This window comes from Aythya ferina (assembly GCF_964211825.1).
Source record: "Aythya ferina genome assembly, chromosome: 12".
Taxonomy (NCBI): domain Eukaryota; kingdom Metazoa; phylum Chordata; class Aves; order Anseriformes; family Anatidae; genus Aythya; species Aythya ferina.
This window is the reverse complement of record NC_140308.1, coordinates 7,470,955-7,497,885: the sequence shown is the minus strand read 5'-3', so window position 1 is coordinate 7,497,885 and position 26,931 is coordinate 7,470,955. Positions and strand designations below refer to the sequence as shown.

The window sequence follows — 26,931 nt, the reverse complement described above, 5'->3', positions numbered from 1 at the left end:
TTTTGCTGTCTCCAGTACTGTTTGTAGTGCCTCTTGTGTCCTGGATAACATATAAGATCTGGCAAATGGTCATGCTTTCACTTCCATGAGAAGTTTTACTTTAATAAGGAACATAAGATTTGTCCCATTTTTAACAATAATATGCTTATCCTTAAGTCATAGCTATGCACACCTAATTTTGGCAATACCTTTTGCATCTTTATATATGGAGAGAAAATGCCTTCTTCTCTAGAGAGAAAGAGAAGTATCTGACAGTCCTTTGAAACATTTTCCATGTGTAAACAGATTATTAGTATTCTGCAATAAATATTTACTTCCAATTCTAAAACCCTCAGCAGAAGTGACTAGTACTCTGATATTGCATTTTTAAAATCCTTCAGGAGGCAGAAGAGTCTCCTTTAATGCTAATTTGTATATGTGAATTTTAGTATAAACCATCTATATTTTTATTCATATTAAAAATTGATGATGCATGTTTCACAGTTTCTTGAAAAATTTGACTGCAATAACCATCTCCTCCTGGTCATGTAAAAAGTCTCCTCTGAGCCTCTAGCTAAAAATCAACAATTGGCTAAGTCTACATGAAAATAATTCTTTGTTCCATTAAAAAAACATATAGGCTCTGATTCGCTTCCTGAATGTCACAGGGTAAAACTCAATTGCAGTCCTCAAATAGGAAAACAAGCATACAAAATTGGTGCTGGTATCAAGGCTGCAAAGAGTCCCTGCAGCCTTTCAGTGACACCTAGAAAATGGTTTGGATTGCCTGGGCATGTTTTTTGGAAGGCTCTTCAATCAGTCCAAACATTGTTAAATCTACTCCTGCCTGAACCACAAGCTACAACTTTTTTTTTTTTTTTTTTTTTTGGGGGGGGGAGGGTCAGATCAAGAGAATTTAAAAACTAATATTAATTGTTTTGCTACGCAAGTGCTTTCTGCTTAGGACAGATTATAATGCAGTTCATTCAACTCCAGTAAGGACAAATTCTCCCAAGATCCACAGGAAATGATTCAAAGCCCTACATAATGCAGAGTAACACCAAAAGTAGTGAGTCCATTTCAGATATGAAACCATCAGCTGTTGTGAATAGTGTTGATTTTTTCTGGGCTAAAATAATCCTGTGAGGAGCAGTCTGAGTTTATAAAAGTGAATTAAATATACAGCAGAGATCTTTAGTTTAATGGTGATGTTGCTGGTGTCTTTTTCAAGTTCTCTGCTGGGATCCCAGTGCAATTCAGTTGTGCTCCAACATATTTAAACATTGCTTGCTTTAAAGATGTGATATAAATATGCTTTAAGAATAATGCAAAACCCCTAGGTTTGCAATGCCTTCAGCATGATTCTTAAGCCATTAAGATAGAACTGGAATCACAGGGGAACACAAAAATGTTGTAATCGAGTTCAGAAGTTTTTGAGTTTTTGTAGAATAGATTAGATATATTGTTTGAGGCAGTTTCTTGCCATTAATGTATTTCTGCTTAAGTTGTTGGTTGTTGCTGTGTCAAAAAAAAAAACAAAACAAAACAAAACAAAGCACTAAAACCAACCATCAAGCAAACAAAAACTAAACTACAACAAAAGCACCTAGACATGTCCACAGGCTGCAAGGCTGTGTTACCATAATCCCCTGCCGAGTGCTGAACTGCTGTGCGTGTATGGGTTTCATCGTGTGTAGGTGGTACAGCTCATGCCCTGGAAAACTGTAGCAGCATCCACCTGACACCATGCCTGTGTTGTTGAATGTATCTGATGTTAATTCTTAGGAGGGTTTAATCAGCCTGGGAGAGCTCTGCACTAACACAGTTGAGAAGCTCAGTGTGCTGTTCCAGTGTGGAGGCAGAGCAGTGGATGGACCAGCACAGGATGATGCTTCCTTATGATTCCTCAGTGCTGTCCACCTTTGCAGCCATCCTGTGTTACAGTTGTCTCTAAGGGTTATTTCCCCCTAGGAATGCTGCCTCTATAAAGAGGCAGCAGGTCTTTTGCTTGTGTGGAGATCCTGTGCATGCTCCGCTCCCTATTTCCTTATCCCCCCAATTTTTTACCCCACTTTTTTTTTTTTTTTTTTTTTTGAGCCCTTTCTGTAAAACCATTATTTTATGCTGAAAGTCTGTTACTGCTTTTTGCATACCACAAAGCATTTAAAATCTGACATTTGCAGAACTACTCTAATAGAGTGTTTCTGGGTTGTTGTTTTTTTCCCCCATCTGATATACAGAACAGAGATATTTGTGCTTTGTCTCTCTTGGTGAGAGGATTTCCTCTCACAATTCATACAGGCTGCTCTGTTGCTCTGGTGTCCATGTTTTGCTAACAAATACCATGCAGTGGGAAAGACTAAAGTTCAAGATATGGAGGTGACATTAGCAGTGGCTCTTTTCCCACTAAGATTCCCCCAAACCATCTGCCATCAACTGATAAGACAGTGTAAGTTGAAAAATGTAAGCAGCAGAGTTCCTAGTTTCATTGTCTGCATGACCACAGGAGAGATGAAAAAAATGACAGCACAGTTCTGCCAGGAGGTATGAGCATCAGGGGAGTATCCTTATTAAACTAACATAATAGATGCAGTGTACAGAAGAGTCACTTTAAGAAAGGCTTGAATGAATGAAAGCAAATTCTTTATAAAGGTACACAGGTATTATACCCTATGAGAGTGGAGACAAGAAACAGTTCTGTAAAATCCACACCTGTGGCCTTTAGGTCTAATATTTATGACAGACAGACTGAGCTTTGATTGACCACCTAGTGTATAATCATTCTGTAAATATCCAGAGCATGCTATGCAGTGGCACTGACCCAGTGGGTGCAGTTTTATTGGAGTCTTCATGCCTGCCTTCACATTATTATGCTGCTGTGGCCTTTTGAGCATAACATTTAAAATGAATGGACTCCACACTGGGTAGGATTTACCTATAAACTGTCATTTCTGTTTATGCAAACAGTCATGACTCTTAATGAGAATTGACTCAATTGCTGGTGCAATACTGCTGCCTCTCCAGCTAGAAATCACGAGCTTCTAAGTCTAATTTTAGGAATTCAACCATTTTTTAAAGGTGGATTAAAAGAGATTGAATTTTGACACATGAAACCAGATTTTCAAGAGACCTACATATATGGCATATCACTCCAATATAGATAGTTCCTATTACATGTATTTTTTATGCATTCCACTCATTGCACAGGCTGTTGAGAATCTGCCACCTGGGGCTTTGATTTTCATAATACAAGCAATTCCCCATGCGAGTGCATGCATGAAAATCATCTCGTGTAGTCTGTGACTGAGGGTCTAACACAAAACAGTTTTGTGCATGAATTTTGCTAACACGAAAACTAAAAAGTGAGCAGAGTCAATTTCTATCACATATTCTGAAATCCTCAGTTTAAGTCATACAGTGCCATCAGAAGTGAAGTTTGTATCAGAGACAATGCGGAGCAGCAGCAGCACCGGAGGGGTATTCTGAGCGAGTCAGGAGCTCTCCTCTTCCTGGCCTTGTGGGGAGGTGTGCTTCAAACTTCCCCCACGGCCAGCAGCATAGCTGGGTTCTTGCTTCCTGTAGCTGGACAGATCCTTTTCTCTCTCTCTTGGAAAATGGCACATTGAGTGAGATTGACAGTAAAGCATTCTGAAATCAATTGGATCTGGAAGGTGAAGGCAACAGAAAGGAGGAAATGTCTGTGCCTTTTTCTGACCCTGTGTAGAGGAACCAGCTACATGTAGCTGGCCCTCACATATACTTCTCTGGCTATCGCCTTTCATTTTATTATTTTTGCTTTGTAGCAGAGATAGTACAGTCTCGTAACATCCTCCAGTTGCCTTTATTCATTGTCTTGAAAACTGTCTGCTTACCAGAAATGTGATTTTCAATTTTAAAAAGCCCTCATTATTCCCTAAATCCTGCTATTCTCGAGGTATCGGCCTCTAGTAAGATGATAATAATTCCCCATTACCCTGTTGATGGCTGAGAGTTTTTTCCCCCTTTTTATGCTTTAATAATTCTATGAATACCAGTAATGAATGAGCTGCAGACGTTGTGTTCTTGCCTTTCTCCCAGTGCTAGTTTTACTCTAAATATAAAATGAGTTGGACCTGTTCTAAGAATTATTAGGATTGATTCCTTTCACAGGTCTTTAAGCCTTTGCAGTTTGGCAAGCCAAAATTACAAGCTTCAGTTGCTGTGCAGCCAGCGATATTTACTTTGCATGTGATAATTCAAGTCTAAAGTTCTTTGTGCAGGGCAGGAGGTCTTCTGTTTGTTTTGCAAACTCCAGATTATAAAACCCTTTTGTTTTTGCTCATGTAGGCTTATACTTTCTGTGCTGGGCTTTCATCTGGTGTAAATCAGGATCACTTCACCAGGCTTATTGAAGCTATCCAGTCTTGTACAAACTGACAATCTAATACATGGATTTACAAACAACAAAGCCCCGAAAATCACCACACTGTATTTTCTTGATTTTGTTTGGTTTCCATGCAAAGCCAAAAACTGATGTAAGCTTCACAGAGAGGTGAGTCTGGCCTAAGTGTAAGAGTTGTAGCAGAACTAGAAACTGGTCAGTTTTCACCAGATACTGTTTTTTTTACTAGGTCATAGTTTTAGTCTAATTCCCTAGGAGTTGTGTACTTGTTGAGTTTATTCAGTGGGATTTTTATCTCAGAACATGCAGGGATATGAAAACATGTTTAGCTGCTAATTGATTTGTGTGTTCCCTGTGTTTTTAAGTATGAGGAGTCGATTTGTCTCCTTGGTAGAATGAACCTTGCACAAAGGCAGACCCAGCGGGACAGAGCCCCTTGTTTTGTAGTGGTCTGCAGGCTGCAGGGGCTGCTTTGCCATGTCAGGAAGGGAGGGAGAATAAGTTTAATTCCTCATTTTGCAAATGATTTTGGGCTTTTCATCAGAAAAAATGTTGTTAGCAGGGCTGAGATGACAAGTAGCAATAGCCTGTGCAAAGGGAGCTTCTTTAGAAGGGCTGGTCACAGCAAGAATGGGTTAAAAAGTTACTAGTTCAAAACATTTTCATGCCTTAATTTAAAAGTGGCACTTGAGAGATGCGAAGTGCTTAATTAGTCAAGATTTCTGTCTTCCCACTTACATATACTCTAATCGTAACCCTCATCTTTTGTCGTCCCCCCCCCCCCCCCCCACGCCTTTCCGTGCCTGGGTGCTGCTCAGCAGCCCACTGGTAATCTGCCTAGAGGCTGTGACCCGCTGCCCCTGCACATCAGCAGAATTGCAATGACTCTCTTCTTATGTGGGTTTTGTTAGACTGGAACATGCAGCTCAGAAGCAATTGCTGAACTCCTAACATCCACACTTTAATTTTGCAAACCTGTTTTTTTCACTTTGCTAACTGTTATGTTCTGAGTTACGGAGCAGCTCCACTCCTTTTTTGCCAGTAGTCAGGTTTTGGTGCTGGGTACTGCATTAGGACTTCTGGTCCCTTTCTGGTCATTAAATGGCTTGACCCAGAGCCTCCTGAAAACAACAAAAGTCATTTCATTAACTTCAGTGGCCTTTGGATCAAGCTGTGTCAGCCTGCATAGGGTGGTTCTGAAATAGATCTATTGAGAATTTTTTTCTTCCTTGGAAAATGTTAACGCTTAGGAAAAAAACAGCTTTTGGTGAACTTCTTGCTTCAGGAAAAATGCTGAAAGGTTTCAAACTGCTGATGTGTCAGTGTTTTCTAAATGAAAACAAAATACACTTTGTTTCAAAATATAAATGATATATTGGTGAAATATTTAAAAGACAAAACAATCCAACTGAAATAATCTTTCACTTTTCTTCATCTGACATTTTTTAGATGTTCAAGAAACCCAACTTCCCCTCTTAATCCCAATTTTGGGTAAGAATATTTCACAGACCAAAATAACCCATGAATGTATGATGACTGTTTTCTGTAGTTCTACTAAAGGAGATCACCGTTCCAGAACTTCTGCCCCTGTGCCATTTGCCCAGAGTGGCAGCATTTACTGTGATAATAAGAGGAATGATAAAAGCAAAGTAGGAAAAATGACTGAGTGCCTTAATTCTAATTCCTAAATCTCTTTCAATCTGCAGAGAAATTTGTCATCTTTATTTTTATCAGGCTGGGTATGCATAACTTTTCTCACTCCTACTTCACATTTTAAATCTTTGAAGTTTGGCATCACTTAAGTTACTCAGTTCTACATTCCTTCAAGAGAAATTATATCTTATCTAAAAACGAATGACAAATGCTAGATATACTACTCCACATGAAGCCTAACCATTGCCTTGCAAAGCAATAACACCGCCTGCTTTGATTCACATTGTATTCCCTCAGCTCACCTCCTACCAGCCTGTTTATCTTATTCACTAGCAGCCAAATATAAGGCTGAAAAAGCTTTTGAGATTTGTTTCTGTAACAAGTGCCAAATTTCCTATTCTGATCACACTGTTGACTGTCTTTTGTTTGTTTGCACTTCCTCATGCACTCTTTCTTTTGCTGTCTGGGGCTTATTGTTTTAAATGTTCCCTGATTGTACCACATTTCTCTGTCCATTTATCTGGGCCCAGGTACACTAATAATGTAATGAAAAAGGATTTCTTCCCTATAGGAGTTGTTAAAAAAAAAAAAAAAAAAAAAAAAAAAAACAAAAAAAAAAACACCAAACTGATGTAAAAAGCTGCACAGAGGAAGCCATTTGCAGTTCACAATAACAAGTTTTATTGGTCAATAAATCCCAGAACTATACTGCTTTGTTTTTTGTAGAATCTGCTGGCCCCTTATTTATTAACTAGCGATTTCAAAAATATAAAGCACTTTTAATTCCAGGGTCCAATTCACAGGTTTTGTGTTGGTCACTAAGACAGATGAGAGCTGCTGCTGAGACTTTACTGGTGCCAGGAGAGGCAAAGATAGCTCCTCCTTGCCGTACCACCACTTAACACCCACTAGTATTAATGGCACAGAGGCAGGATTTTCAGGTAGCTCCTCATAGACTCGTCTTCTGAAGTCTACGTTCAGCATCCATCTGTGTCTTTAGAAAAACAGTCCCCCTGGCCCCCATTTAAGCACTGTAATGGCTTTCTCATGGGTGTCTGATGTTGTAGTGCTCTTCATTGAAACTGCTAATTCCCTGCTGTCGTATACCTTCAGTACACAACTGCAGTGTGTTTCCATACGTTTCAACACTAAGAGAATGGACATTAGTCAGCAGACATTGGTCTATGCCTGATTGGCAATTTGTCTGTAAAATTTATTTAACTAGAAAAAGAAAGAAACAAAAGGAAGAAGGCATCAAAATCAAAGCGTGGTCTAAGGATCAGTGTATCTTGACAGATTTCCTGTGTTAAAAGCAAAATTGAAATGTTCAGATCTCCCATTTCAGAAGGCTGATGCTATCATGCGTTATTTTGATTGATCTGATGAAAATTAGTGAAGCAAGTAGCTTCAGCATTTCTTATCCATCATTTAAATTTACTAGATTTAGATTGCCACACACACATGGTAAGTCTGATGCAATTTCACAGAGACCCCAGGCAGAATTTAGATATAAATCCACACAGTATTACTACACTACAGTTCCTAGAATATTTCATTAAATTTCTCTTTCAGAAATAAACTTTTAAACCAGTTTTGGAGTCAATATTTAGGTAAAATACCAAATGACAGCAAGACTGTGAGGATCAAGTCCCACCATATGACTAGTCTAGTTTATAATGGTTCACTAGGCAGAAATGATTCAGTAATGCTGTTTGGTTTTTGTTTTGTTTCTTTTAATTATTGTTGCCCATGCAACTTCAGTAGAAGCTGGCTTTGTATTAGTAGGTAATATATTTAATTTTATTGGTATCCTGCTTACTCGTCTGTGTGATCTGTCCTTCATGCTTTTGCTTTAACCTGTTGTATTATTGATACATGAGTAATGAGATAAATAACGCTTGTCACATCTTGAGCTCCCCATCTTCTTCAGGTGTGTTTGTCTTTCCCAGAAAGGAGATAAATTCTTACTTACTCTAGGGTGACATTTACCTTTTTCTGAAGAGGATGGAACATATGGAATGATGGCAAGCGATGGTGGGGGAAGAGAGAGAGGAATATCACCTTGGGCTTTTTAATTCATCCAGCTCAGTCAGAATCACTGTAGGGTACCAGTGGTTGCTTATGAGAACCACGTCATTGTTGTCCCTCCATATGCCCCTCTTAGCATCTGAGCATCCATTAGGAAATATAAAAGGACATTAGTCCAGGGAAAATTTAAAGTGCAGACCAGTGGCTCTGCCAGATCTGTTTCACTATGAGCAAAGTGAAAGTATAGAAAATAGCATGTCAAAAAGAGCAGATGTTGCTAATGAAACATACACTGCAATGAGTCTTTGGTGGCTGAGCTATGCAGGAGCTGAGTCATCTCAAAAACTGCCTTTCCTTTTTCACACTTGTGTTACATATTGTGTTAGGGGGATGATGACACTTAACTCCCATTGACAAGCCCTTTTAGCTGAAGTGTTACTGTAACATTGAATAGTGGATGGATGATGACTGTTAGCAAAGTATTCAACTTTATCAGCCCACAGATGGTCAGAGAACATGTTGATTACTGAGTGGTCGAAATGTTTCCTGGAGACCTTCTGGTTTCCTTAAAATTTCTATTAAGAAATAGTTTGGGTTGGCAACAGATCCATTGCCAAGGCAGATAAAGCACTAACTCAGTATCTGTCTTGGTTTCTAATGACAGATGAAAAGCATCTTCCTCTCTGACAGAATAGCTGTTTATACTTGTGTTGGGTGCTGTGGGGGTCCCGATTTCACTGCTGAGAAACAGAGCCTTCATCTTCCTGTTGTGTGACAGGGTTCTCACTCCTAGCATTCTCCAGATTATTCCTTCCTACGGATATATTTGAAGGGTGTTCTGTGAGTGCAAATGAACATGCTTGAATACAAAAAAGTTTCAAAATCTCAGAGGTTGCCACAAAATGGAATTATTATCCTCTGATCAACCTTATCCCACAACTGTTTCACACTACCTCTTATTTGGATACTTTGGAACAATTTATTCAGAAAGAGGAGGTTTAATTGCTATTTTGCAATTTTAATGAATATATGCCATTTCTGTTCATCTTTCTATTTACTTTCACAATGTAAGGGAGAGTTCTAATGCCAAGAATGAATTTCATTACTTGCAGAAAAAAAAAAGACACTTCATTAATACTGAACTGTTATTGCTGGCATATGTGCTGGCTGGTGAATGTGATTATCAATAGAAATACAGCATTTCAGGCACAAGAGGAAGGCTGCCATTTTCAGAAGTACCTAACAGTTTCTGTAAGTTTGATGCAGGCAATCGAATAAAAGTTAATTTTCAGAGCAGAGGCGTGGCTGAACAGGGAACTTTTGCTGTGTATTCAAGAGAAAAAGAGTTTATGACTGGTGGAAGAAGGAAGTTTGCAGACAACACCAACCTGGGGGGAAATGTCAATCTTCCAGAGGGTAGGAAGGCCCTGCAGAGGGACCTGGACAGGTCCTTTGCATTATACGGTCATGACTAATTTTCCTTCACCTTTATCCCCATCATATTGTCCTACTGTGTACAAATATTTTACACAATTCTCTCAGCTCTTGCTATGGATATCTGAAACTGCTTGACTTTCTGATGCTATTCTCCCTAATAATTTTGTCCACATGATTAAACTTATAAAAATCACATAACCAGCAATCTATCTTTACAGTTTATATATCTGTTTTTACTTTTCTGACGATTAATAATCACACTAGTTTCAGGTTTACTACTAGCATTAAGATCTCAAGTGATTCTTTAGCACGTGCCCTTTATCATTTACTTCTCCACAATAGTTATTCTGGCTAACAGCTGATTCCAGTTAATTTTCTTTTCAATTCTTGAATGTATGGTATTTAAGAATCAAATGTTCCTGTGCTTGTGCTGTGTCACTTGAAAATACATCTCTGATATGATTGTATCAGATTAAACAAGTCATACATATCCAATTATCTTCAGTTATTCTAGTTAGCATACAGCTAAGTATAGATCTTTAGTACCTGTCCTCAGTTACGCATATAGCATTTTGTTTCCAGATTCAAATAGCCTTAACTATTCATATCTCTCTCCCAGGTCCCTGATATCTTTCTAGGGGTTTCCCAGCCACCTTGTATCACATAGGTGCAGAGGATATTGCATGTTTGCTGTATATTAGTTTCTTTTTTGCCTAATATTTTAACCTGAAACTGGTCAGATTTTACCCTCTTTATGGGTTTATTTTAAACCCTTTTAGGCTAATGTTTTTTTTTTTTTTTTTTTTTTTTTTTTTTTTTTTGTCTGTTTGTTTGTTTGTTTTTCAAGAAAAACATCTCAGTAAATAAAAGACAGTGAAAAGACAAAGTCAGGGGTTAGTAATAGAGAAAATACTTACAACTAGTAGGTAGCTTTAGTCATTTGACAGAGGGAAAGAAAAAAAGAATATGCACCTTTGGTGAACTAAATGGCAGAGCTTGGCCATTTTATGATTTGACAGCATGTCACTTTTATTGAAGTGCAGCAACTGAAGACCATCAGTTACTCTTTTTCTTACACAAGCAAGTTCTTTAAACAACTTCAACTTGTGTTTTTTTTTCCTCTGGTCACATCCGCACTGAAGCACATTAGGTGTAACAGGATAGAAGACACGTCTCTAAGTCTTGTGTAATGCCATTGATGTCTAATGACAGCAAAATCTGGTCTGCTTTCATCTAAAAGTAGGAAAAATGAATTTAGCACAACAGAGAAATATAGCAGTCAACACAGTTTAGAAGTGTGTTAATTCCAGCAGCATTTATCAGAACTTAAGAGGGATTCACATACAGGAGGTTTAAGATACTCTACAACACCAAGAATTCCTCAGTCCTTTCAGGAGCCAGAATACTGAACTTCATGTAATGATGACCTTGTATTATTACACCAAAATCCACAGTCTTGTTGAGATTGGGAGGCGAAGAAAGGGCAGCAGTATTTCATTTCTGGCACTGACAAAAATACTAGACACTGGCATTTTGTGCAGCATTTAGTTTTAACAGACAACCACATGGAACAGAGCTATTTTGGCCCCTTTATATTGTTCCATGTTTATATTTCAAGAAAAAAAAATCTCTTATTTCTCTCACATAAGCATAATCAAAGCAGTAAACAGGTATTTTACACATTCTATATAATTCCAAATAAGTGACTTCTCCATGTAAATATTTCCTAACAGGATCAGATCTTCAACTAGAGTAAATCCTTACTGAACCTGTGGTCCCACTGTGAACCACTGGTCTGTGGACTGATTTTGTCCCATGTTTGCACGTATATAACTTGCTCAGAACTCAGAAAATGTGTAGAGACATTGATATCCATGGGAAAGATGTAACAAATTACTAAAATAAACCAGACAACGTTATCATTGCTTAATGTTCATAATGGGAGATAGAGCTGAAGTCAGTGACGCAGAGAGGCATATGGGGCTATCTTCAGCTGTCAGCCTTCTGAGAGCTCATGTGCTTGAGAAGTTCTTGGCTGAATCAGGGCCTAGTGCTAAACTCATTTGTAAACTGGTGTTAGCACAGTTTTCTATTAAAACTTCTGCTAGGGGTTAACAGGTGAAACTCAAGCTGTACAGCTGATTTTTAAATCAAAAGCATAAGTTGCGTTTTTCTAATCACTTTGTTCCTTTACCTGCTTTGTTTCCTATGAAGAAAGCATATGCAATTATAAACTGGAGTCCACAGCAGGCTGCAGTTCACCTCATCGGATTGTACCCGTCCTCTTTCTTTGAGCAATCACGGCACCCAGATGCCAAGCTGTTAAAATAGTTTTCTAGCTATAGCATCTGCCTTCAGATTGATCAGGCAGTTGTGTCTGAGTCAGTTATGTGGTTAAAGGGATAATGGACTGCCTGTGCTGTCTGGCCTTTCTGAATGCCAATTTCTTTTGACTTGCATTTCACAGTAATTTATGCATCTTTACCAATTGTTCAGAAGGTTTCGCTGCAGTCCACCTTGCCGCATTTCAGTATGCAGCAATAAACAAAAGCTCCAAACCTGTCTTGCTTCTAACTGAGGAGTGCCTATACCTAAGAATGTGGGTTACTTTCTTTCTTTTCTTTCTTTCCTTTTTCTTTTTTTTTTCCCCTTTTTCTTCCTTCTTCTTCTTTTTTTTTTTTTCTTTTTTTTCCTACATTCCCTGTTTAAACAACAGTAGCACCAATTGTCTGCTGTGCCGTTGTAACAGGCCCTTTATAATTATGCTGTCAGACATTTTCTCATGATTCTGGGACACAGCAATTTAGTAACCTTTCTATTATGAATATTTCAATGTTTGTAGCTCTGAATAACACACACTGGAATAACAAAACAAAACAAAATAAAAAAGCTAATTTTCCCCTTTCTCCCCAGCCCCCCAGCTCCTTTTTATAGTTTCAGACAAAGAAAGAAAAAAAATTAAATGTTAGATACTAGCATCTGAGATTTCTTTTTCTCTAACTTTTTTTTCTCTGTGTATTGGGGATAAATAAATATGATGAATTTATTGCATGTGAGGTAAGCATTCTGATTTTTATCTTCTCTCTGCATGAAACCAATCTTCTCTGAAAGAACATTTGAATTGAAGAAATAGATGACAAATATAAATATGGATGGAAGTTAAAACTTTCAGTATAGGTGTGAAGACGGAAACCATCTGACCAAAAAAATTAATTATGTTTCTGTTGCCAGCTGGCTGAACTGATGCACCAAATATTCTTCAGAGGTAAACGAAACAGTACGTGAAAAAATCAGAAAAAAAGTGGCATATATGTAGTGCTAATTTTATTCTTTTGTAGTAAAGTCACTCCTCATTGCTTTCTTTTTTTCCCTCCCAGTTTTACTGATAAAAGGACTATTTTCTGGCAAAGAAACTTGCTGTGGGAATTTATGTTGTACTTCTGATTCCACAAGATGTGCACATGTATGTGTGCTCAAGGAGCACATTGGCTTAATAGTAACACAGCTTTAGGGGCTTACAGAATGCACATCCTATTTATCTTGAGGTTAAACATTTTCCTATCAAGCTGCAGAAAATGGTCAATATACTGTAGTAACTGTAACCTCATTATACATTCCTCTGATTCCAATTATTCATATGCTAATATTTTATATTAAATTTTAAATATTCAGGTTTTGATATAAGTCATTATATTCATGTGAATAGATTTTTATATAAATTATTGAACCTTTCTTAATTTTATTATATCTGGTTCAATTTTATTTGCTAAGAAAAAAAAACAAACAGGTAAGGAAACTGAATTATACTACCTCTGGATGTAACATGCATCCATCTGTTCACACAGAGAATCTTCTATACATATTTCTGATTTTGTACATATTTTTTGTACAGAATTTGTAATTTATATTCATTATAGCTGAACCAAGAACTGAGAACAAAACTTGGTGAGTGTGTGTGAGAGAGATTAATATGCAGAAACACTTAATGTTTCATTGACTAAAGAACCAAGAAAGAGTTCAGAATGTGCACATCTATAGAAACATAATGATATGAGAGTGAGAAGAAAAAAAAGCCCAACATGTAGTGGCCCAGATTATATACTATGTCTACTGTCTGGAACTTAGGGGTTTAAAGGGTACTGGATAGTTCAGGGATACTTTAGTTCTGCGTACCTTCTCCCTCCACAGTGTGTTCAGGTTTGATTTTGCATGTTGAATTGTTTCTAAGTATATTTTTGGAACGTTAATCAAGGGAGTTCATGTTGACTATTATAAGCTGTATCAGCCTCTCAAATTGATAGAAAGAAAAGATACCCTCATCTGTTACTAAAATAGACATAAAATAGACAAAACCTCCACAGAAGGAGGGTAGACGTTTGTCTAAGTGACTTTTTTTTTTTTAAGAGTTAATTTAGAAATAGCCAAAATAAATTCCATATGAAATGTAAAAAGGCTTGAGCATGCACAAATACGTGTGGGATCTAGTAGACTTAGGGTGTACTGTGTTCCTCACATCATGGAGAAGGTTGCTATTATTTGTCATTTGCATCCAGTTGTTATGGTAAGGTCAATTTTTTTTTTTTTTTTTTTTTTTTTTGTCCTTTTTGATGTCTCAGTGTGCCCTCACCAACTGACTCATGTCCCATGTCTATTGTCTGCCCCATGGATCTCACCATTCATCTCTCCCTTAAATGCTTTTTTTGTCTTCTGTGGTGTCCTATTTGCATAGTTTTGTTTTGTTCTTCTTCAAGTATTACCTGTTTTCCTTGCAATTATTAATGAGGAGGTAAGAAATAGTATTTATGTGGTTGTCCTCTGTGGATCTACTCCAAAAATCTGACTGAAGCCAATGAAATTAGCTGCATGCCTGAAATACAACACATACTTAATAGCTTTTATGAGTGACGGTCTGTCTCTCTTTGCCACCCTCCCGTTTTATTATACGCTCGTCTCCTTTTACACAGCTAGCTCTTCAGATGTATTTGTGGCATTGCATACACTTGATAGTAATTGCAGAAGTAGTAAGAATAGTACTAACAATGTGGTATTCTAGGTTGTTCATTTTATGCTCATTTCTATTTAATAAATGCCTGTAAATGATTCTGAAAAGCTGTAGTGAGAGAGTCCTTTAAAAAGACAATTACACATCATGAAAATCAAGCAATTGGAACCATCACAGCATCTTAAGTGAACACAGTGCCAGTCCTCAAAAGATGTCAGCTTGTTTCTGATGCCACTGATGTCTGGCAAACATGTATTTTTGTATAAAACCCTGTATTAAGCCTCTTTAATTATGCCATAGATGAATTACAATTAATATGTAAATAGAGACATAAAACTAGGTTTATGACATGTGGCTATCTGTACCAGAAATCAGTTCTTACAAATCTCTCCCCTTTGAATGTCCCTCAAGCTGTTTGCTACACTTTTTATTTTCTATGACTTTAGCTACCAAACTGCCAGCAAAATTCCAAGCACACTGTGGCCTGTTTGCAATTCACACATATTGAAAAGCATGGCAAATTATGATTCACTTGGCTAACTAGCAAGACAGCATATTGATGGCTTACTCGTACAAATATCTTTTCCTTCCACCATATTTTATATGTGTATCTATATAACTCCACAGATTTCTGTAACCACTTCTTTATTTAGAATTAGTCAGAAACAAAGACTCACAACAGAGGACACTTTCTTTAGCCATGCTACACAAGTCCCTGACCACAGCTTGTAGAATTTGCCAGCTTGACTGCATCTCAGTTTTGCTAGATGCATTTGCACAGCTCTGTAACTGTATATCAGAACTGGTCAGCAGGCAGATTCTCTTTTCCACAGAACAGTTAAGCAACCCCAAAATAAATCCCCCAAAAGCCAGAATTTTCACTGAGCAACCCCAACCCACATAAATCCTAAAACTGCAAATCTTTTCTTCACCCATCTGTAAATTACAATATTTATATGCTACAGAGATCATGGTGTGCATGGTTAGAACCAATGAAGAGAGTAAATGTCATACTTAATTAATAATGGTGACAAGCACTTCCTAGCATTGAAAGGCAGACTGCATCCCAAAACTGCACATTTCCAGCCCTACTGAGCACTGCCTCTGAAAGTCAAATGAGCAGCTTTATCTGATTGTTGTTGTTATTAGGGATGCAGTGAAAGCAATGAAAAGTAGGAGTCAAAGTGAGAATTTAAATATACGTCTCTGAAAGCTTCTTGCATCTACAGATGGAAAAGTCCTAAAAGAGCAAGCATGGGGATAGCTGGGATATACAGGAGCTTTAAACATAATTTATTTAGGTACCTGTTGTAGTGATATGCTCAGCTGAGCTGGTTTGTCTCAGCTTGGAGCTGGTCTGAGTCAGCCTGGCTCAGAGTCTCAGACTGATTTTTTTTTTCTTCCCCATTCATAGTCCCTGGCATTCAGAGCTGCATTCACAGCCCAGAATCAGCATTTGCTGACAACTTTCCTTCTTTGCTTGAAGATGCATGTCTTGCAACAAATTTAACAGTAACTACGGCTTGCCTCTCACATTTACATGTTTAAACAATGTTATCAGTGAGAAAAAATATGTTTAATAATTCGAAGTACAAAATGCAGAAAAGTTTAAAGACTCAAATTTTTCAAATGTTTATGAATATACCCATTTCCATCCATCTTTAAGCACACAGGTGATCTCTTGGACTATGTCATTTTCATTTGAATGATCAGCTTGCTTCAGTTTTAACTATGAAAGCCAAAAGGAAAAGAACAGTTAGTCTTGAAAAATCTATACTTTCATGTAGTCACACTGTAGTATGTCTGCATTCTTCCAGAGCCTGATCCCAGACTTGAAGCTAAATGAATGTCCCCGAATAACCCAAAAATGCACAGGCTTTCCCAGGCAACACTGCTGTAAGGCTGCTCCCCATGGCACCGTGGAATTTACTGGCTTTCTCTCTTTTGGCAAGACTGTAACAGCCTACAAAGCCCTGGATGAACAAACACCCAGTTCACTCAGAGACCTGGGCCTGCATGCATCGGCTGCTTACAGTTCTATGATAATGAGAGACGTGCAGGTGTAAGTCTGTGCTGCCCAGGCTCTTTTCCAACTCTGATTTCTGCAAACTCTTACTTGAATTGTGGAAATTCTGTAGGAATCGGTCAGGAGCAGGTAAAGCAGCAGCAGCAAGAGCAGGTCCTTTTCAGGCTCCCTCTAAATCGGATGAAGATGGTCTCATGCTGTCCTAATGATTCCTGTGATGTCCCTATCACTCTAGCTTGGCTAGTGGACCTGAGGAGATGGAGATGACTGGAGCTTCCCCTCGAAAATGTCCTTGAACATTCAGGCCACAGTGGCATGAAGGGAGGCCCTGGCAGAGCACTGCCTGTGCCAAACCAGATAGCATCTTGTTTCTACTGGACACACAGCAAGCGCTGCTGTGCAAAGGTGTATGTTAGGTAGATGCTTGGATAGCTGTAGTGTGAAAGAAAGAGCTGGGCTTTTTTTGTGTTAAACTTGGAGAATTATTCCAATAATTATTACATTAATTGAGCTCCTATGTCGTAGTCTTTTAAGTTATGAACTTCCTTCCAACCTATTGCCTGACAGATCAGAAGGGCTGAAGTATTCTAGTAACTATGCAGATTCTATCAGTAATTTTCAAAATTTATTACATTTAGAAGGTATCTATTAAAAATACAGATACATTCATCCACATCCATGTCTTTTTATACCAGTTCCCTACCTGCTCTTTGCTGCATTAGAAAAACGGATCATTTTTGTGACAAAATGTAAAGCTACATTATTGTGCTTCTCACTGTAAAAATGGCAGCAGGCCTGATGCATGCTGGATTTGAAATATTTATTGTAGTGCCAGAGGAAACCAAACCCAAACAATTTCACAGATAATTATGCCCACTAACTATATGCAAAAAGCATCCATTTCTCCTCCAGTGATACTATACACATATGGATCTTCTGTTAAGAATAATCAAGTTTGCGCTTACATTAAGGAGTGACAGAGCAACAAGCTCTCCTCCTCTACTCCGTTAAAAACTGGACAAGTTCCTTTGCAGATCAAGCTGTTATAAAATTAAAATTAAAGCACTTCTCTGAAATCATAATACTTTCTATAACATATGTGAGAATGCAGAAAGCAGTTTGGAAAGAGAGAGAAACCTAGAGGGGCTGGAAGAAAGCCAAAACGATAAAGAACAATGAGTGGGCTTGCTGGTCTGTTGATCTTGGATTCTCCCCAAATATCATTTATTTCTGTGTGTTGCTGTTTCTTTTCTTTCTCTCCCCCCCCCTCTCCCTCCCCCCTTTCTCCCCCCTTTCTCCCTCCTCACCCCATTTCTTTCTTACAAGACAAGGAAAAGAGAGAGAGAAACAGAGCAAGGCAGTACAGTAATTTTAAGAGGAGGATAACTGGGAATGAAAAAAGAGGTGTTTATTAGTACAGGAAATTGGTTTACAGCTTCATAAATTTAAAACAGGCATATCATATTGCACAGATTATGGAGTGTTAGACTGCTCTATTCAGGAAGCTGGACAATCTGCTTTGCAATGCAAAATGTACTTATACAAGCACAGTGTGGATTTAGTAGAAAGTTAGGGACTACTTAAATAAGGTGGACAAATACACAGAATCAGAGACTAGCTGAGATTGAAGGGAGCCTCTGGAGATCGAGTCTGACCTCTCCCTGCTCAAAGCCAGGTCAACAAGAGCAGCTTGCTCAGGGCCTTGTCCAGTCTGGTTTTAAATGTCTCAAAGTCCATGTTGCTGAATGAGGACCATCCAAAGATGCTGAAAGAGCTACCTGATGACATTGGAAGGTTGGTGTCATGACAGTCAGGGACTAGAAAAGGGAAATGTTATGCCCATGAGACCCATGAGGAGGGTCTGAGGATGTGTTGGCTGTAAAGCTTCAATTCAGTCCCTAGCACAGACTCCTGGAAAGCATTTCCAGGTACATAAAGAACAAGAGGGTGATTGGTATCAGTCCAACAAGCTAAAGGGGAACTAGACAATTAGGTCCAGATTCTTGTCATATTTTACAGCAAAAAAGCACAAAGCAACAGCTACCTGTTGTAGTAAAAGAAATCATAAATTTCTAAGGAAAATTTATCTACAGTGCAGGTGGTTAAAACATTAGACCAGATCATCAAGAGTTGTTGTGAAATAGTGTATTTGACAATACTCAGATCTGACTGGACTGAGCCCAGATCTAAATTATCAAGCTGACCCTGTTCTCTTGCATAATACAAGTATAACTGTCTGGTACACCAGTTGTCTTCCTTGACATTTTGAAGGCAAGGAAGAAGTATGCTTTGGAGGACTTGCCAGTTAAATCTTCTCCTGCAGTGTTGCTGCATTATATATAATTTCCATGCACCCAAACTTTGAACTTCACTATTTTCATCCTTCAAAAATTTCATGTTTCATATAAGTAAAATATTTGAAGTTATATAAAAATACCTCTAAAGCCTTCTGGATTTAACAAAAATTATGCTGATGAGTCAAAACAATTACTTCAAAAATGTACAGAAATAGTCTACAAAGAGATTATTTATTTATTTATTAGTTCTGCTTTCATTTAATACACATGCTTCTTCTGTGACAGGAACTAAAACAATGAACAAGGCAAAATAAAGACATACTGCAGAGCATCAGTGTAATATGTTTCAAGTTCCCTCATTGTTTAAGTTTTATATTCAGTTTATGCATGTGAGCACCTTTGCCTTTTCAAACATGAAGACTTGCATGTCACAACTAATGATACTGGATACCCCTGCATTTTTGTTTCCTTTTAAACCAGAGAGCTGACTAAATCTCAAAAGGATTTGCTTTGCCTTCAGGGTAAGGTTGGAAAAACTATTACAAAATGGTTATCAGGATGGACTTCTCCACAAAAGGTACATCCGTTAATTTCAGGTGCATCTTTAGTCCCATAACACATATTGAAGTAATTCACTAACAGCAGCATATTTATCTTAACTCATGTGAAACAGGGAACTCACATTTTACAGGCAGAAATCAAAGCAGAGGAAATACTTAAGAAATGCAGCAAGGTTAAAAAATAAATAAAAAAATTGAAGCCTAATCAATTGCAGTTGTCTTTCTCAGACTTCAGTGTGTTTTCTTAGGTTTCTAGATGAACCAGAGTCCCAGCCAGAAGGGTACATGCTATGTTGCTAGTGCATGAATAATTATAGAATCATTTAGGTTGGAAAAGACCCTTGAGATCATCAGGTCCAACCATCAACCTAACACCACCAAGTCCACTACTAAATGTACCTTCTAATAAAGTTATATAAGCATTAGTGCAGCTTTAATGCTATTCCCACTTCAATCATAACCATTTTTGGCATGGTAAAACAACCTCTCAAACACTATTGTAGAAACTTAACTTTGCAAGACGGGTCAAAAAAAGCAATTAGCTACTTATTATTAGCAATTAGCTGTCAATGACCTCTGAGAATTATAACCCAGATCAGTATGTGCAGTAAACAGAGTAAGTTTGAAACTTCAACCCAGGAAAAAGGGAGATGCTGCCATTTTCCATGATGAAGTATCTTATCTTCCACTTCATGAATGCAATCAGTTATATAAATACAACATTACTGGATTTTACAATGCAAATTTAGTAATCTCTATGTAGCGTGTGCAGTGTAAAAGTCCTCAAATGCATAAAATGAAGCACACTGAACAAAAATATGCACAATTTGTTACGCAGAGCATGGAAGGAGTGTTTGCTCAGACAGACTCTGAGCACCATCTGGGAGACAAGTGTTTAGTTTTGCAACAGATTGCATAATTTTCATGTAGAATCTGGAGAAGAGCTCTAAATGCTTTAATAGATAGTTGATTTAACATGCGTTTAATCTTTGTTTTGTGTTGTCTTAAAGGCTATGCATATGTTTTGAATGACAGAAGTAGTCATTAACTTATTACAGTGTTCATCCCTTTGCACAATTTGCTTTCTTTTCTTTTTGTCTTATTGTGTGTGTCTGTGTGCATGTGATATTTCACCTTACAAAGTTGGTTTTCACAGCACATGGTAATTAATCTTAGTAAAAGCCAAGCATCTACTGCATATGCATGCCATTTGATTGATTAGATTAAAAATTTAACATTACAGTTCATACATTAGCAATACTTCAATATAACATATACCAAGGACTCTACTATCAATAATAAGAATACTTCAAGAACAACACAAATTAACACCTGAAGCATAAAGAATGACCTTGAGAAAATGAAATGCTTTACTTAAAACTCACTGCCTGAAACGTAGTTAAATTGAGCACCATGTTTATGTTCTAAAAGAGCTGTAAAAAATACTGCACTTTAGAATAGGAAAACTTCAGATAAAGAATTTCTCACTTGGAGCCTTTTAGAAGAGGTATAATGTTTAGAAACCCAGCATTGATTTTTATTTTTTTAGTGGTATCCAACTAAATATATCTGCTACACAATAGTAAAAAGCTATATGTTAGAACTTTCGTCAACCTTCTTTTTGCCCATGTTAATAAAGTCATCGGGAGGCATAAACTGAGGATTCACTTTATTAGGACTAGAAACAGAGAAAGAAATACAAAAAAAATGAGACTATACATATTGTATAAAAAAGGCATGCTGTATTATGTGACATTGTTATGATAAAATGAAATACCATCCTTCATTTGGATATCTGTTCTTCTATATCCGAAAGCAAAAGCACATCAAAATACTTCTGTGGTGATTGACTTGTAATGCAATACACTGCAGCATCTTTGAACCTTAAGCAATGATAATGCTTTCAAACCTGCTATAAACTGGGTCAACTGTATGAAGAAATTGTAAAAAATGATGCAGTAATTCAATTTAGCACTGTGTGAAAACTGCACAATAGCAGGATTAAAGGATCTAAAAATGAAGACAAGTGGTTCATTATTAACTCCTTAAATGTTGTTCCTTCTGGAATGTCATTTGTTTCTAGCTTGGAATTGTAATTTTTGTGTCATGACAGAGTGAATATTTTCTATATTGCTTCTCTATATGAGTACATTGAAGTTTCTTCAAAGGCTTAATATAGTTTATGAAATACATCAACATTCACTATCAGTTTTATCCATACAGGTAACAGAATAGATTAGACAAAACAACAACAAAAACATTATGTATTCCTGTAAAAGCTGTGGCATGTGTAAAACACAGTCATCTTAAAAAGGAAAAAAAAAAAAAAAAAAAAAAAAAAGAAAAAAGGAAAAAAAAAAAGAAGATAGCAGCTATATAAAAAGCTAAAGACCAAGGAAAAAAAAAAAAAGTAATGAATTTAATGCTAAAGCTGCAACTGAAAAGTGCTTGTATACAGAGGAGGTACCCTTATTTTTTCCTTGTGTAACACAGTCATTTAAACAGGTGACCTCTTTTGTTATATGGTAATGTTATAGACATAACTTCTTTATGTGCCTAAAAAGGGCTTGTTTTATCCTAGGCTATTTTGTGTTGTATATGCATGAGAAAATGTTTTGGATCAGCTTGTGTAACTACCACGGCCATTCCTTCAGCAGGAATCCCAGCCTCTGTCCCACTGTATCCACTGTATCACAACAGTACTCCATGCTGGTGATCACCAGAATCCAGTGTTCAATTGAGAGGCAACATCAAAATGAGTAACACTGGAGTAACCAAGTAACCAGCCTGGAATGATTTAAGGAGCTGGGTAAGCCAAAAGATTAAAAAATAAAAATAAAAAATCCTGCTCCAGGGGAGCAATTGTACTTTTGTGTATGAATTTCTCTCTATATATATAAACAAAACAAAACAAAGCAAAAAACAAAAACAAAAACTCTGAATTCTTTACTTTGAGAACTTAGATAGTTTCTATTAAATTTGGTTTGGACATCTGAAAATAAAGTTGATAATAGACAGAAGTGTAGTCTTCTGCTATTGAAAATTGTTTTTCTTCCAAACTGTAATATGTTTGATCCCACCCTTTTTTGAACTTAATCTTTTTCTTAATTGGCAGAGAATTGATTCAAAATTCCATTTGGTACTTGGCATTTGTCCAAAATTCTAGGACAGTGTGCTCCAAAATGCATGTTACGGTTCTAGCCAGCTCCTCATCAGCCTGAGGCTTTCTGACCAGCAGCAGCTAGGCCAGAGCAATGTGCCCTGGGTCTGATTTCAAGTCAGGAGCCAGCTAGAGCTGGTTAACTTTGGTCTGGAAGGCAGTCCTAGGTCCCCCAGTTTAGATACACTCATGACACTTTCCATACCTGGAACCGAGGTTGCTTAGTCTGCATGTCAAATAAAGTAAAAATTGATGTGGGTGCAAAATCGTAACAATCTAAAATAAAATATTATTACTAACCAAGCAGGCTCAAGCTTAAACTTAGTGTCTTAGCTGCAACTTACACTTTCTCCTTTAAAGAATGTGCAGTGTGTCTTTTCCTCTGCTTTTCTATCTCAAGTAAGAGTGGTAATTATATGAATTACTACTTCCTTTTGATCTCATGGCTACATGATCCCAGAGCACAGAAGCTACATAATGGCTCACGTATGCATATCTCTATATCATTTTATTGTACAGCTCTGGAAGTATATGGGATGTGGCCTTCATCATCTAGTTGTTTCAACTTATAATTCATAGTGAAATCATTGCTCAATGGTCTCAAATCTAATATTAGTGTCTGGGCTGTCATTAAGTCAGCGTTAAATGAAAAGGAGTAGCTGAGCATCCATACAAAGAGATTTTACTCAATAGCATGAATGGATATCATAAGCATAAAGTATTTTAAATGTATGTGACAAAAGAGTTTGTTTTGAGAAATAACAAGAGACAAATGGGATACAATATTCCAACTATAAATCATCATTAAGCAATTAATGCTTTCACCATCTGTGGTCCAAAACAAAAATTCCTCTCCTTCAGAAGTGATCATTCATTATGATTGTAGGTTTACTTTTATCTCATGGAACAAGAAAAGATACATAACTTACATATTCAACTTATCCTTAAGAAGAACATTTTCTTAAAAATATCTATATTATACATACATATTTAACTATAACAGAAAGTTGGTTGAAGGAGTAAGGAAAACTTCAGAATCTGAGTGGGAGTGAAAACATTTTTTTCTGATGTGTCTTATAATAATGCAGATCAGTCTTGTGAGATAAATTCATAAGCCCCTCACCATTTTCTCAGGTATTGTAGTTTTCTCAGCTTGGATGACAAAAATGATTCAACCATTATGTTTTCTTATAGTCAGTCTCACATTTCAGTCACTAGAATTTGCAACTAGAGGTTTCATGCTCTGGAAGAGTGCTCTATTTATGGAGGAGAAAAAACAACAATCATGCTGCTCTCAGATTGTTGATTTATATATTTATTTACTTTAAATGCATAAGTGCAGGCTGGATGGTGCTTTGGGCAACCTTGTCTAGTGGGAGGTGTCCTTGCCCTGGGCAAGGGGGCTGGAACGGCTGGAACAAGATGGTCTTTAAGGTCCCTTCCAACCCAAGCCATTCTGGGATTCGACTTCCCCCATCTTGACCACTGTGCTTGTGAAAGCAAAATGTAGTTTGCTTTTATGCATACTTTGCTGTATATAAATGATTGCTCTCAGTAGTAATAACACACATTTTAGGTATATGATCCAATATATGTTGAACTCAAAAGAAAAGTCTGTATTGATCTCCAGATTATTTGAGTCGGGTCCAGATCAGGAAAAGAAGTGATCTATTATCTGTTGCTGAGTGAAGTAACAGGAGTCAATTCAGTGCCACAGTTAGTGCTTGGCAGCATCTTTGCAAAATGATTGGTATTTGCTTTTGGTGGGTATAAATGCAAGAGTGGAAGAGCACGTACAATCCTTAGCTGTCTACTGTGCAAAAAAAACTTTTTTGATATGGGGCACAATAGCAAAGAACAGGTGTTTAGAAATGACATTTCTGTGGTAGAGCTGCTGATATGTACGTGTATATGGGTATCAGCAGCATAGCCAGCATAGCCAGCATTTGGATGACTCACTCGGCCAAATGATAATATGAATAGAAAAGAAAGTTTGCTGTCTTGGGTGAAGTGGGATAGACGTAATCAAAGCACAGGTGAGAGATGGCAGCAAAACCTTTAACGTAGTACAGAGGATTAAAGCACAAGGTGAGAAAGAATAGATGTGGACTCCTAAATTTGTTGGTAAGCTAGACATGCAATTAGAGGAAGTGGAAATTTAAGAGCCAATAAAAGCTAAATAGAAGGCAGGCCTGTCTGCTGTGATAAGGTAGTCATTTAGAACCACAACAGGTGTTACTACAGTAATTAGAATATACTGAGATATCTGATTGGAACTTTTGCATGATGAGAGCATTGCCAACTGCTTTTGATATTGGTTGACGGCAACAGTAACAGGCCGAAAACACCTGTTCTGAAATCTTTTTACCAGCAAGAGGGAAAGATGCTTTTCAGTGGTTTTATTCTTTAGCATTTCCCCTTTTTATTCTGGCTTCTTAAGTCCTTTGTAAACAAATTAACAGTCATGATATTTTAAGGGCTTAGTTGTGCCAGATGCTACTCAAGATCTCTTAAGAAGAGGTCCCGTATATAAATGGTATTCTTCATTTATGAGCTTCCCTTCCTTATGTTTGCTATAAAGTTTTGGGTTCACTTTGTAAGTTTTCAAAGCTGTATTATTATATTCTGATGTTTTTCATAGGCATTGGGAAAGGTTTTTGCTGTCCTGTCTCTCTCTCTCTCCTCAGCAGTTTCAGCCTGCCTGAAAGAAAAAAAAGAAAAAAAAGAAAAAAAAAAAAAAAAGATTTGCAGTAGATCAATATTCCCTTAAGATGTAAATGCATCACTCTTAAAAGTGAAGCAAAATTTGGCCTGGCCAGTACTCTAATGTTAGATCTCTAAGGATATCTCAGGGGCTGCAGAAATTGTAACGAGGAATCAATAACTAGAACAAATCTCTCTCAGTCCTGAAGCAACCTCTCAGAGTATGTTTGTGTCTTTGTATAACTGGAGCTGGCTTTCTGTAAGTGAGATGCAAAATGGAGGAATTCAGGAAATTCATGTGGCAGTTTCAGCGCTGTGCAGGACTGCAAGTTTGATCCCAGAGGTGAGATTGGGCTGTCAGTAATAATATTCTTCCTGCCTGAATTTCCATGGGAGAAAAATACTCTCCTTTACTCGTCCCTCTAAGCTGGTATATGTTGCTTCCTTTCGCTATTCAAGCAGAGGCTGTGGGGCACTCTAGGTATGTCTGAATTATAGTTTGGATTAAAGTGAATCATTTTTATACAGTGTTTTGGGGTGAAACGATCAGTTTCAAGGCCTACAAGTTATGCAGAGTATTTTGCTCTCTCCTCCAGCGTCCTTGGATGTGAACAAGTTGAGCTTTCTTGTGTCCATTCAGTAGCTTTATAAGAAAATGAAGATTAAACTGCTAGATCACTACCACCAACATTCTGCCTCTCAGGGGCTATTTTTTCTGTCACCTTAAACTGAACTGTTCTGGGTTGTGTGTGAGACATTTTGCCAGGTTGGAGATCCAGGGCAAATTGAATGCCTCTGCAGCTGAGTGCTGAGTGTGTGTAAAGGCAAGCAGGAATCCTGTTGTATGTATTAAAAATGTGAGATGCACAGGAAGTCTGCAAATGGCTTGATATTCATACAGAGCAAAAATAAGTTCAGATGCTGCAGACTGGGATGTTACAATTTTTATACAGTAAGGATCTTTTGCCTTTGTTTTGTGAATGACCTTCTCAGTTTTGGAGTCCCTCTCTGTTCTTCTCTCTAGGCTATTTTTTTTTGTGTTAATTAAAGCCCAGATTAAGTATATAAAAGCGTACTCAAGCACACCCAGCTGAAAACAGGGCTAAATGAACAGAAACATGCTAGCAGAGATGTGAGCTTTGTCACTGGAGTAGAATGAGTGAATATGAAAGTCATTATTGGGAAGCAAAGTGACATTTAAATTATGCTGTTGTTTCTCCTCCTGGCTTCTGACAAGGTTTTTCAGAGAGAAAATTAAATGAGTTACAAGGCATTTAAGTGCCATGCTTGAAAATGGTATCTTAATGTGTTTGATTATTAAATGAAATGTTAGCCCCATGTATCTGTATGATTTTACCATGAAAGTGGCATGTAAAACTGATACGGTACCTTCTCAAATCTTTAATGTACTAACTGGCATCTTTTAAATGCTGGCTTTGTGCCATTTCTGTTGTACCCACACAATAGAATTAGTCATGTGGAGAGGGAAACAGCTGGCAAAAAAAAATGCATAAGCAGCCAGCTTAGCATTGTCATAGGTAAAAGACAGCAATGAATCACAGACAAGTGCAAAACTATCAGGGAAAAAAAGCCAGTAATAAAGGTGATTCAACTGTAATGTCAGGCCCTCTGAAGGAAGTGTTCTGCAGATGGATAGAGAAGTGAAGAAGAAATGGCTTCAGACAGGTGAAGACCAATTTTTGCT

At 37.5% G+C, this 26,931-nt stretch overlaps 2 long non-coding RNA genes across 4 annotated transcripts in view; one reads left to right on the top strand and one right to left on the bottom strand.

Annotated features, from left to right (window-relative positions):
• LOC311443649 overlaps window positions 1–26,931 on the top strand; it is a 295,691-nt gene that overhangs the window by 257,786 nt on the left and 10,974 nt on the right. The gene's annotated exons all lie outside the window — the stretch shown is intronic.
• The window catches only part of LOC311443650, a 198,774-nt gene continuing 194,375 nt past the window's right edge, over window positions 22,533–26,931 (bottom strand). For both annotated transcript variants that reach the window (XR_014697379.1, XR_014697380.1), the window contains exon 4: window positions 22,533–25,224. This is a non-coding gene — a long non-coding RNA (uncharacterized lncRNA). The remainder of the gene's footprint in view (window positions 25,225–26,931) is intronic.